We start from the raw sequence: 12,283 nt of genomic DNA, 5'->3' as shown, positions 1-12,283 counted from the left end.
AAAGAGTCCGTCACCCGACGCCTAATTACTCAGATGTTAGTGGTTGTGTTTTAAATACAAATAAGAAAATGTCACTTAATAGCAATTATACTGATTTTTTTCTCAATACGCGGAAATGAACCCTGATCCTGAATTACTAGAAACACGGCATTAAACATTGTTCTTTTTATTTGCGTATAATTAACTAATTAATATGTTATTGTCTAAATATACGTACTTATCAATATATTTATATCATTATAAAACAGTTGTTTGCGAGTAGAGATTAAAAGGTGGTATTTTATGTACATTTAATGAAAGGGGAAGCCATTCGCAGCTGTCTCTTAGTTGTATCGTTTCAGATAATATATCTTTAGTTGTAAATATAGCTACTTATTCACAGAGGTACATGAAGATACAGCGTCATGATTAAGGGGCTTATATTCACATGATATATAATTTGTCAAATAAATATTTACTTTAATATATGAAGGTAGACCTATTTTTTTGTTAAAAATGATTTTGTCACTATTTATTCTTGTTGTCAATTCAGGCTAGTTATAGTTTGATGTAGAATCTAAAAAATATCTTATTCAGTAGTGTTTTTTGCTAGTTTTTTCCCCCTGTTTGTTTTTATATAGACTAGAAGTGGATTCGGTCTATACCCCAGTCCGAAACCCACCCGTTTGAACCTCATTTTACCAAGCCCGAAAAGCCAGCGGTCAGAACCTTTCAACCCGACATTTATTTATTGTGTAAAATAATTCCATTATGACTAACCAATGACGTCATTTTGGATTTGACATACTCCCAAATGAATAAATTATTATTGTGTACTTGAAGAAAAAAATTTCATAAAACAACCTCCCCCAAAAATAGATATATATACTCACCCGGAACCCCCTGTTCTGTGATATTTGACTTCATCAATAAATTCTGATTTTTTAAATATATTTAGCTGTCATAAGTTTATATTGGGAATCTTTTATTACAGGAATAGAATCTCGTAATTTGGCCCAAAACCCGATAACTTGTATCCACCTCTAATTTACATCGATTTGGACAAAATTTGATTTATCTAATTATTCAATTTGAGAGGGGCTATGGCCCCTCCAGCCTAGTCCTTGTGGGAACCCCCTGCGTCTCATATTTCTATAGGATATTCGGACCGATTGAGGTAAAATTCGTCATTTTAATTTACTCTTTTTTGATCCCATATGTACATAAATGTGTGCTATATACCCTCATGTAAACAAACGTTGTTTACTATCTCAAGGAACGACCCGACCAAGAAAATAAAAACAAGTTGAAAAATAGATAAAACACAATGTTGTAAATTTATTTACAGAACAACATAATCTCTGTGGTTTCTGTATATTTAAAGAACAGAAAAACACAGTCTTTACGAAATAATAATTACAACTAATGGACAATAAACAAACAAAAATAGCAATATAAGTTATCTTCTCCTGTTTTTTAGTTCACTTGGACAACCCGTGGTCAATAGTGTATTACAGCATATTAGAAGGGCACCTTGTCACCTAGAAAATCGGCGGCGGTAGAGTTTAAACTGTATTTTGGCCCAGGTTTTCACCCAGGTGGGGTGTATTTTAGAATATTATGAGGGTTCCTTGATGCTCATGGAAGGGGCAGTGGAGAAATTTAACTTGCCTCGGGCCCAGCAGTTCAACTGCGCAACCTGTGAACTTGGGTTGTACTATAAAATATAAAGAATGTGACCCTTGTTGTCTAAAAACACGGCGGCGGTAGACTTTTAACTTTATTTTGGCCCAGCATTTCACCTCTACTATAAGAGATTTAGTATTTAGGGATATTATAGAGGGTTTTTTGATGCTCAGGAGCTATGAACATTTTGTAAATATAAAATTAGAATGGGCACTCCCAAAACCTTCTCCTAAAATCAAATTGAATTAATTCTCACAATATGTTTTAAAGATATCGTCGATTATGTTTATAGTCTTCGTAGTATGGTGGATCAAATTGGATTTCTAAGTTTTGATCTAATCCCTGTGACAAACAAACAGACAAATAAAGAAGGGCAAAAACATTGCAACCTTAGTAAGCGGAGTAATTAAAAAACTTTCGCAGTTGGCAGGATTCGAACCTGCGCGGGCAGAGCCCATCTGATTTCGAGTCAGACGCCATAACCACTCGGCCACAACTGCGGCTTAAAAAGTGAGAGTAATCAAGTTTAAGTTATTTTTGTTTGTCTTTACTGAATATAACTGAAAAATGAAACGTCATGCTTAATAGCATTTATTTTTCCCTAACAAAAAAAAAAAGAGAAGATATGTACTTAATAATGTTCATGGTCACCGGATGTGTTGTTATTCTATTAGATAGAAAATGAGCCTCATCTGCAGTGTACATGTATGTGTAAGTGAGGATTAATGAATTGCACTAATGCATTAACCTACAAGGAAGATTCCTCTGTTTTACTACAGAAGTACATACATACCATGACTCATTATCTAATTATGGATTAAACATGAAGGGATAACGTGACGTACATATATGCTCCAATTTGTTTTGTCCATATCAAAACACTCTATGGATTTTTTTTTATTATTTTTTTGCAGTCTTCTTTGGAGGGAAGGAATTGTATTTTGTTTGACTGTTTATAACTACTTTTATTGTTATGAAGGATGATTATGGCTTCAAAAAGTCCGCCAAATACAAGAGTTTTGCCTCTAAATGACTAAAAATGGTTAAACAAAAACACATCATACACGAGGTGTCAGGTTCTGAAGCTTCATGAAGCTCCAGACATTGGATTTTGGAGCTATTTTTCATTGGACAAACTGAGACAAAAAATGAGGGCCTAGAATATCAAAGCTTAGCAACTTGTAATTAAAGTTTTATAAAAATTATTTTAAGCTAATCAGGTTTGTTTTTTATTTATCATAATTTATACAAGGATGGACAGCAAAAAAATAGACTCTCGAGCATCATGACTTCTGTCAGAATATGGTGCTGTGTCCTATTGTATCCAGACAATCCCTCATCGCTCTTCACGGCCCTCCCATTGGTCCCATCAGCAATAGAGAAGTCAATGATGAGGCGATTCATTGGTTTGCTGCCTTCCAATTTGATTCTATTCTCTAAGCTGGACGGGAACCCCGGATCCCTCTTTAAATTGTGCCCTCTACTTCTTGCTTTCCAGGACAGATCTTCTCAATCATTATTCCTCTTCCTCACATTGAAAACCAGGGTCCTGGAGCACTTTAACATCTTCATAATCCTTACCACCTCAACTTCAGCATACCGGAGATCTGAAACACACTTCCATTTGGTGTTTTATTCGCTCATACTCACAATATGAAGACTTGTTTGCGTTAGTTTGTTGATGCACTAACAGAATGTCTAATACCTTCCTATATTAATGAGGATATTAAAATTAATTAAGAGTCCACGTTTCTTCTTTTCCTAACACTCTATGTTCAACGGTTTTTCTGCAGTTTGAGAAACGCTGTTCTAAACCCACATTACCTCTTGTATTAACTATGCATTTTATTTTACTCATGAACAAATAAGGGTTTATTAAGAAGAAGGAACCAAGACGGAGTCCAGACAGGAGGAGAAATAAACAGATGGTATGAGTCTGGAAGGACCATCATTTTTATTTTTTCTCACAACAGGAAAATGGTCATGAACATGGTTTTGGGAGAGAGAGATAAATACCTTTTTTGTAACTTTTTTCTTGGGGGGAAGGAAGCCGCCTTAAACTCAACTCAGCACATATTATTCAAAAATATACTGATGATGATACCTGGATTAGTGGAATATGGCAATGATAAAAATCAGAGGGAGAGATGAATCTTGGGGGAAAGGAATTCAAATGAAGAAAAACGAATTTTAAAACGTTGCACACACAAAACAACAGATAATTATCATTGCAAGAGAAATGGAATGGACTAAAAAAGAAGTATTTATTTGCAATCTGATGCAAATGGTTGTTTTTCTCTCTCACAGTTTTTACGTAGATTATACCTTTTGTAACTTCCATGACATCGTTTTTAATCATTTCACCAACGATTTTAATTTACACATGCAATCATTTCATTTGGATCCGCTATTTATCATAATTATTTATGAGATAGGCAACTCTCTGGGGATTTGAATTATATATTTTGCCAGTGAGTACAGCCTTAACTTGTTTGGATCATATTCAATAATAACTCATATTTCTCGCCATTCAGCTTTTTAGTTTTAGGATTTTAAGTTCTAGGAGTAAGTCCCTTCTGTATCAATTGGTCGTCTGTAGTTCAAAAGTATAGTATATGTCGTCTGTAAACATAAAAACAATCTTGAACAAAAATTATGAATTAAAGGAAATCTCAATCTTTATTTTGAATACTTCATAGACATATGTAAGTACATGTTTTAAATTTCTGGGAGAGCTAACATGTCCAAGAGTTTAGGCTTTAGTTTAGAATTTTTATTTGATTTAAAGGACTTATATTGGGCCCGATATTGCCCTTTTAAAAAAAAAAATGTTAATTTATCATTATTTTATTATGACGATCAATTTCAGCTATTTTCCGTGCAGTTTGCGGCACAGTAAAAGAGTTAATATAAATAATTTGTTCATAGAAATAAACGATAACTTGTATAAGAATACAAATGGGTTTCACAAATAATTGCGAGAAAAACAATTCAGGCTTACTTTTGTGTTGACAAGCCCGACATGTCATTTTTAGTATTGTGGTCAGTACTTATTTATTCGGTCTAGTGAAGTCTGAGGAACGGTTTATCAGTTTTTGAACCGGTTCTTCGGACTGTGTGTACTGGAACTCCTATTCACGGCTCTAAAGAAGGTCACAACGAGACTCATTTACATCTGACGAGTAAAATATCCCACCTTTAATCAATCAAATATGATATTATAAAGGATCTGTAGGTTAAAGGCTCATTTTAAAATTTTCTTACTTTAAAATTTAGCATTTTAAATTCAATTAATTTAATTTCCAAAAAATTTAGTCGTCTGTAAATAGCTCTGAATTTTTGAAATTTTTCCCAGAAAAATTTAATATTTTAAATTTTTTTTCTAGAAATTTTACATTTGAAATTTAATTTCAGGAATTTTTTCCAAAAATCATTCATTTTTTTGTAAACACCTCTGAACTTTTGGAAATTTTTCTCCGAAAAATTTAATATTAATTTTTTTTACAAAAAATTTTACGCTTGAAATTTAATTTTAAAATTTTTTTCCAAAGAACATTCATTTTTTTTATCACCTCTGAACTTTTGGAAATTTTTCTCCGAAAAATTTAATATATTAATGCTTTTTTTTTTAATTTTACATTTGAAATTTAGTTTTAGAAATGTTTTCATTAAAAATTAATTTTTGTGAAAAGCTATGAATATTTTTACAAAAAATTTTTACATTGGAAATTTAATTTTAGAAAATTTTTCTAAAGAACAATCATTTTTTTTAATCACCTCTGAACTTTTGAAAATTTTTCTCCCAAAAATTAAATATATTAATGCTTTTTTTTTTAATTTTACATTTGAAATTTAATTTTAGAAATTTTTTCATTAAAAATTAATTTTTTGTGCAAAAGCTATGAATTTTTCTCCGAAAAATGTAATATTACATTTGAAATTTAATTTTAGAAATTTTTTCCAAAGAATATTCATTTTTTTTATCATATATATATATTATATATATTTCTGCAGACGCCCCTTGAAGGCCCTTCCCTAATTATTTTTGTATTGCAACTCTTACAATCCATTTAAGGGACACGATAACACATGTTCTCAGTCCCAACTTCTACAGAGCATACACATCTATTCTGACTCTCTTATTATTGTGCTAAAAATACTATGTCATTAATAACTCCTGCGTCTTCCCCTCTTCCCTCCCATGGCTTCACTCCAACTATATTATTGTACCTAGTAGAAAGATACATATGGATCTAACCGTTTTAAAAGCGATGAAACATAAATCGCCGGAAGGCCAAAAACAGCGCTAAAACTATGTGAGCATTATTTTTCTTGACATTGAAAAAAATATAATTCTCAAGTTTATTATCCTTCTACTTCTTTTCTTTGTTTTCTTCTTCTTCTTCTTCTTCTTCCTCAGCTTTAAGAACAAAAAAACACAACAAAAAAAACACAAGGGTTTGACCCTGCCCTTGAATTCTCCAAGAAGAAAAAATTAAACATATAATTTAACACACTCATACAAATGGAAGGTGAAAGTATCAATTTTCATTGCGGAATGACTATGCAGAAAACCAACAGCCTATAGTAAATGGCTACGTCAAAGTATCTATAATTACTCATGGCTTAGGCCCTTGAGGTACTCCTCATATTTATGAAAAAATATATAGCCGAGGAAAAGCTCTTACTATATATTTTTCTTGGGTTTCCTTCTCTAAAATCTTTGACGGTTAATAGTTTAGGTGAACGAACTAATGTAATCATTTAAATATATGTATACGGTAAGAAACGATATCTTGATGAATTGTTCATGACGCCATATATGTATTTCAAAAATGTGTTGAGCCAAATGCCCTCAAAATTTACTTTACATCAGTTATGCACACTTTTGACTGAATATGTAAGGGCACACCATCATATGTGCCCTTGAAGCCAGGAGGGTTCTTGTATATCAAATGGCCTTTGAATATGTTGGATGATCTTCACAACCTCCTCAATGAAAATGAGGGCATCTTCTTCTCTTGTGACATAATACCGGGCCAGAGCATGACACTGGGCGGCTTCTGGCACTCGGTGATAATGTAGTGTTATTAAGGGAAGCTGTCAATTGCTTTGCCTCAAAAAACGGTTATTTTGGGCTTTGGGGATGGATAAAAAAAACTTTTTATTTTGTTAGAAAATATGATTTGGATCTAGTTTTGGCTTGGATCTTGATCTTGAGACGTCGTGGACAAGGTCAAGACTTTGAGGGACCAATTTGAGACATCTTTGTGTGAGTAAAAGTATTCAGAGTCCAAAGGAGCAGTCCTACACTAACAGAACTATGTGTATATCTAAGTCACGAGGAACCCCTATACATAAGAAAAGTGAGGATTAAACATATTGAAATAATGGTGATTCAAGGAGGAATCCTTGTACGGATCATATGTATGTACAATCCTACTACATACAATATTTAAACCCTCATTAACGCTCAATAATAATAACTTAAAACTCTTACACTTATGATAAATAATACTAATAATTATTGATCAAAGACGCATGTGTACATTTTAAACGACCCAAAGTTCAGGGTTATCTATGTACATACAACCGTATGCATCATGTTACTTGATATATATATGTATGTGTGTATATACTATGTTAGAAGGTCTTTACTATCAGAGACACAAGGAGAAGAATGATTAAATGAGTGTTCAAGTCGTTTCTAAGGGTCTAAATAACGTATAATATTATGTAGGATAAGGATAAAGCGTGATCAATGGCACATACGTTACAGTGAAGACCATAGATATTTTCCGTAGATACAATTAGAGCCGTGTCGGTACTCATTTAGAACCCAAATTCCGTTCAGTCTCAGTTCGGTCCTGAATACATGATAAAGAAACTTAGAACGTTCAGTTTTTCCTAAAATAAAACCAGTTTTAATTATCTCCCTTTGAACCAACTATGTACACCTATTTAGAATTCTTGCATGTCAATAAATCTATTGATCTCCATTTTAACTCTCTGGCATGATTATTAATGGAGCTATTCGACTTCAAATAATTTTTCAAATTTCAAATGACGAAAACAAATTGAACGAATGCTTTTTTTAACATTAAGAATGGAAGGAATGAACGGATTTTCACCAATCAGACCAACAAAAGCAATCAGGAACTAAATTGCATTTAGCTTAATTGTATAAAACACTCTGTCAAACCACTCATGATAGAGATGTCCGCCCTTATTTAGGACGGAAGAGTCCAGTCACTCCTAATTCAATCTCCGTTCGGTACACTTTATTCCTGCATATACGTCCTCCAGAAAAAAAAACTAGTCCAACACTAAAATAGACGGTATAATAATAAGGACCAAAACAAGGCTACACTTGTTTTAATACTGATAATCGTTAGGAGCATTCTCAAAGACCGATAGGGTCAATGTTAAAAATGGAATGAACCAAGTCAAGACTACACTAGTTCTAGAACTGACAGTCTTTAGGGCCGGTCTCAAAGACTGTTAGGACCGGTTCTAAGACCCGAATTACCGAATAAATACAGACCGACACAAGACTACAATAGTTCTAGTATTGTCAGTCCTACTGGCTAGTCTCAAAGGTCAATGGGAAGAGCCCTAAAACTGGACAGAACTGGACTGAATATATAAGAACCCACACACCACAACGCCTGACTATATTTTGTAGAAAACTTGGGAATCTACCCTCTATAATGAAACTCCGCACCTACTTATACAGCCTGATAACCCTGAATTATCAAAAAAGGAAGTGATGTTGCTGATCCCTTGCACGTGTACTACTCTAACTGAAGGCTGAATTGAGAGGAACAAGGAAGAAAGTGAAATAGATTTGTCCTTGCATAAATTTAAAATGTTAAAATAAAAATTGTTAGTCGACATATTGATACACACATACATATTCGACTAAGAAGGAAAAGAAGAAGTGACCTCTAGGAGTCTCCTTTGTTCTTAGTGTCTTATTATTGTTATTATTGTTTATGAAAGATCCTTGGTAAAATCCCTTCTCCCTCCAATTTCCGTCCTCAATATATACATATTATGTATATAATAAAAATCTCATTGAATATTCATAAGGATAGTCTACCCAATGAGTGGACCTTGTCAATCTCAATGAAGCGTTCTAGTTTTAGGTATTAGAGGCTAGTGTGGAACAGTTGGGATATGATATGAAAATAAACAATGCAAAATTCTCCTTCGAGGTCATTTAAAGGTCGCACATCTAGATCAAATGATGAAAAATAACACAATTTGATGATGATGTTATTCTGTCTTTTTGATCCAAAGAGTAGCTTTAGAAATAAACTATATGAATGTTTTTTGTTTGTTTCGAATAATGTCTATCATAATTAATAAATGCAAGTTCAGGATCTATGCGTTATTTTAATACTTATTGAAGAAATAAAGAACTCTTGTGCCTCCTTTCAAACATTGAAAGAGACAGATGACATTTATGGAAGAATGAAATCTTCCATAAATGTTGTTCTTACCATATCAAAACTTTTCCAAACTATCCCAAAGCAAAATTCGAGAAAATTTGAAAAAGAAACCCCTCTAATGACCGTAGAAAAAGAAAAAATAGAGAAGTGGAGTTGTAAATCCTAAGCATTTATTTAGTGTGCAAGCTTTGTATTTGTTGATGGCAAACTAGTCCGTGATGATGGCTGTAGTCATAAGTATTTTATTCTGGAGAAAAAGTGTCATAATTTAACAGATAAAAGTGTTATTTATTTGTCAACGCTGTTACCATTATTTTTTTATTCTTGAAAAGAGAACAAAAAGTATACAGTAATCACTAGAAATCCACGAAAGATTTGTTGGGAAGTTATAATTGTATATCGAAGAGCATTTGGAGAGGTTATTTGTTTTTTTTAAATGACTCATTTGAATAAAAAAAATGATATCATACGGACGCCCCTGAGGTCCACGTTGCCATTAGAGTAGAATTTGCTAGACACGGAGTGGGATTGGGTTTATTTCAATGTTACTAGAACAAGGTTAGGCGACAGGAAGATCTGCTGGGCAAACAAATAAATATATATATCTCTCTCTTTCTATTTCTGGTGACGTCATAGGGACGAGACATGGAAATTGATACTGCATAGATTTAAATCAATGATATCATTATCAATGAAGTGGTCATTTCGTAAGGGATATTTTACTAAACATAATACCAAAAATAAATTTTTAAATGTAATAAATTATCAAGCACTAAGTATTAAAATGATGGACACAAAATCCAAGCCTTCCCTCCTGCAAGGCCTTTGGGGGAATCGGTGCTATGAAACGCCTCTTGTGTTCTTAGTAATAGCCACTGCACATACTTTTTTAGTAGTATTGACCTAATTAAATTAAATATATAAAAATCAAAAATATTCAAACATATTATTGATTAACTCATTCATTTAGTCAAATATCACATAAAAAATATGGAGTTCCCACATTTTTACACTTTTTAAATTCATGTCGTGAATGAATAACCAAGACTCGTGCATATGACGCCACTAGAAATAGAAAAAGAGAGATTCCCAGCAATTCCCTTGTTGCCAAACCCTGCTCTAGTAACATTTGTTTATTTCTCCATTTTTCATAGTTGCTCTCAGTGATGAATCTCATGAAACGTCAAAACAACTTCTTCTCTCAAACGTTATTACAATTGTCAGTCTTACATCCCTACTATAAATGTGTCAAAGAGAGTATTTTCACTGGCACTTCGGGATTATTTGACAAGAGTAGATCTAAAATCTAGAGCCTGCTCCATAAATTCAACTGATTTTAAGAGTCTTTTAATCAAATCAGATCAACCATTTTCTTTCATGTTAGTTCATGGGACATAGAGTCGTCAATAGTCTGAATTGAAGCCTTCCGGAACAGCAATGGAATCAATTACCAGACTACATATTTGGGATATATGTATATGAATGTATCTATTCAAATGCCTAAGTGTTATTTTTTTTTTACATGGGTCTCTCATACACTCAAAGCCCCCTTTTGTTAGTCTTGAATTCACATTTTTTTTTCTTGCCTTTGGTTGTGACTTGAAGAAAAAAAGATTTACTTTTTAGAAAAGTTGAAAATGTCTATTTCGAAGATAAGAAAACGCTATCATGACATTTATATTATATTCGTAGTCAACTTTTTTAATGAGTTCAATTTTTTAACAGACATCCCCTCAGGGCCCTAAACAGTGGATGAAGTAAAGGGTAACATGCTATAAGAACTCGAAGCATATCACACATTTAATATGTCATTCAAGTTTTAGATCCAAGGTATCTTGGTTAATATGGCATATGGGCCCCGTATTTTCATTATATCTAAGTCTCCCCAATATGTTTTTATGTCTTTAAGCCTCATCGATAAATAGGCAAGTCAATTAGAAAAGGCAATAACAGCTAGTTTATCGGTAATCTCCTAATCATTACCAAAATTTTCCTCCTAAGAAACCAGATCAATAGTTTTTATAGACTAAATTACAATGTCCACAGCCTTCCATTACTAAACTCTTGAAAATAAAAACGTGTCTTGAGTACCTCCTTTCGTTTGGCAGCCTTAATTACCCTGATGATCAACGTAACAACCTAAGACCTCTGTCATCATTTTCAACATAAGATAAAGTAGTCGAGCCCAGTGCCTATGGGACAAGGGGACCGTATCTCAAAGCTGTGAAGGCTTATGATGATGAGCATTAGTACTCCATGAGCTTCAAGTACATTATTACTACATGTCAAATCTTACAGCGGCACATCAATGTCATTATAAAGTTGACAGAGGCTATATTGAAGATTAAAAATGGGAGAACAGCTGTACAAAGTTATGTGAATGTAGTTTTATCTCATTTTAAATTATACCCTTCGTGTATATAGAAATCCCCTGATGAATCTGTTAATGAAGTCGTTTTTAGCCTAATTAAACCACAATAGACGAGGTTTACCCTAATGTTTTTAATGAAAGTGTTGTAAATAAGGAAAGGAAATCGACTGTTGTTGGATATCACAGAAAGGATCCACAGGATTTAGGATATTTTCTTTAGCAGATTAATTTCCCACGAAAGCAAAGTTGAAGCGATTATAGAACAGTCGAGTGAGTAGTCTCTATGTACGTTGTATCCATATCTATATGAAATAAAAAAGAAGAAAGTGATGTAGGGCTAGGTTTTTGCGTGTTTGCCTTGGGGCTAGACGCTTTCTTTTTACAAATCCACTCATTTTGTAAGCAAAACAAAACATAAAAAACGAAAAAGAATAAAAAAATAACACACATAAAAAATGAGAAAATTATTCTTAACCTACAAAGATAATTCCTCTCCCGATGCCTTGACTCTTGTACCGCTAGGGATTATAATTAGTATCTTATCGTTTGAACCCTACAAACACTTAATTGAACATACCATGTTGTACATTAATCTAATCAATAGAGTCATTTATGTACGTAAGACAGAACTACATAGAATACGCAAAACATCCTCTAAAAATCAAACTTGAGTTATGATTGCAACTTGTTCCAAAGTTAGGATCCATTATGCACGTCTTTATTTACCTCTCAAAATGGAAGGATCTCTCAGCGTGATCATACATAATCATCCTAATTGTATTTATCAAAATTG

At 33.0% G+C, this 12,283-nt stretch overlaps 1 non-coding gene across 1 annotated transcript; it reads right to left on the bottom strand.

Moving 5' to 3' along the window:
* Nucleotides 1–2,083: 2,083 nt before the first annotated feature.
* TRNAS-CGA (transfer RNA serine (anticodon CGA)) lies at nucleotides 2,084–2,165 on the bottom strand. The gene has a single exon. It is a non-coding gene; the product is annotated as a tRNA-Ser (tRNA).
* Between the last annotated feature and the right edge of the window lie 10,118 nt (nucleotides 2,166–12,283).

The sequence above is a fragment of the Lepeophtheirus salmonis genome, chromosome Z (assembly GCF_016086655.4).
Source record: "Lepeophtheirus salmonis chromosome Z, UVic_Lsal_1.4, whole genome shotgun sequence".
NCBI lineage: Eukaryota > Metazoa > Arthropoda > Copepoda > Siphonostomatoida > Caligidae > Lepeophtheirus > Lepeophtheirus salmonis.
Note: the sequence above shows the minus strand (reverse complement) of the source record. Positions and strands in the feature narration are given on the sequence as shown.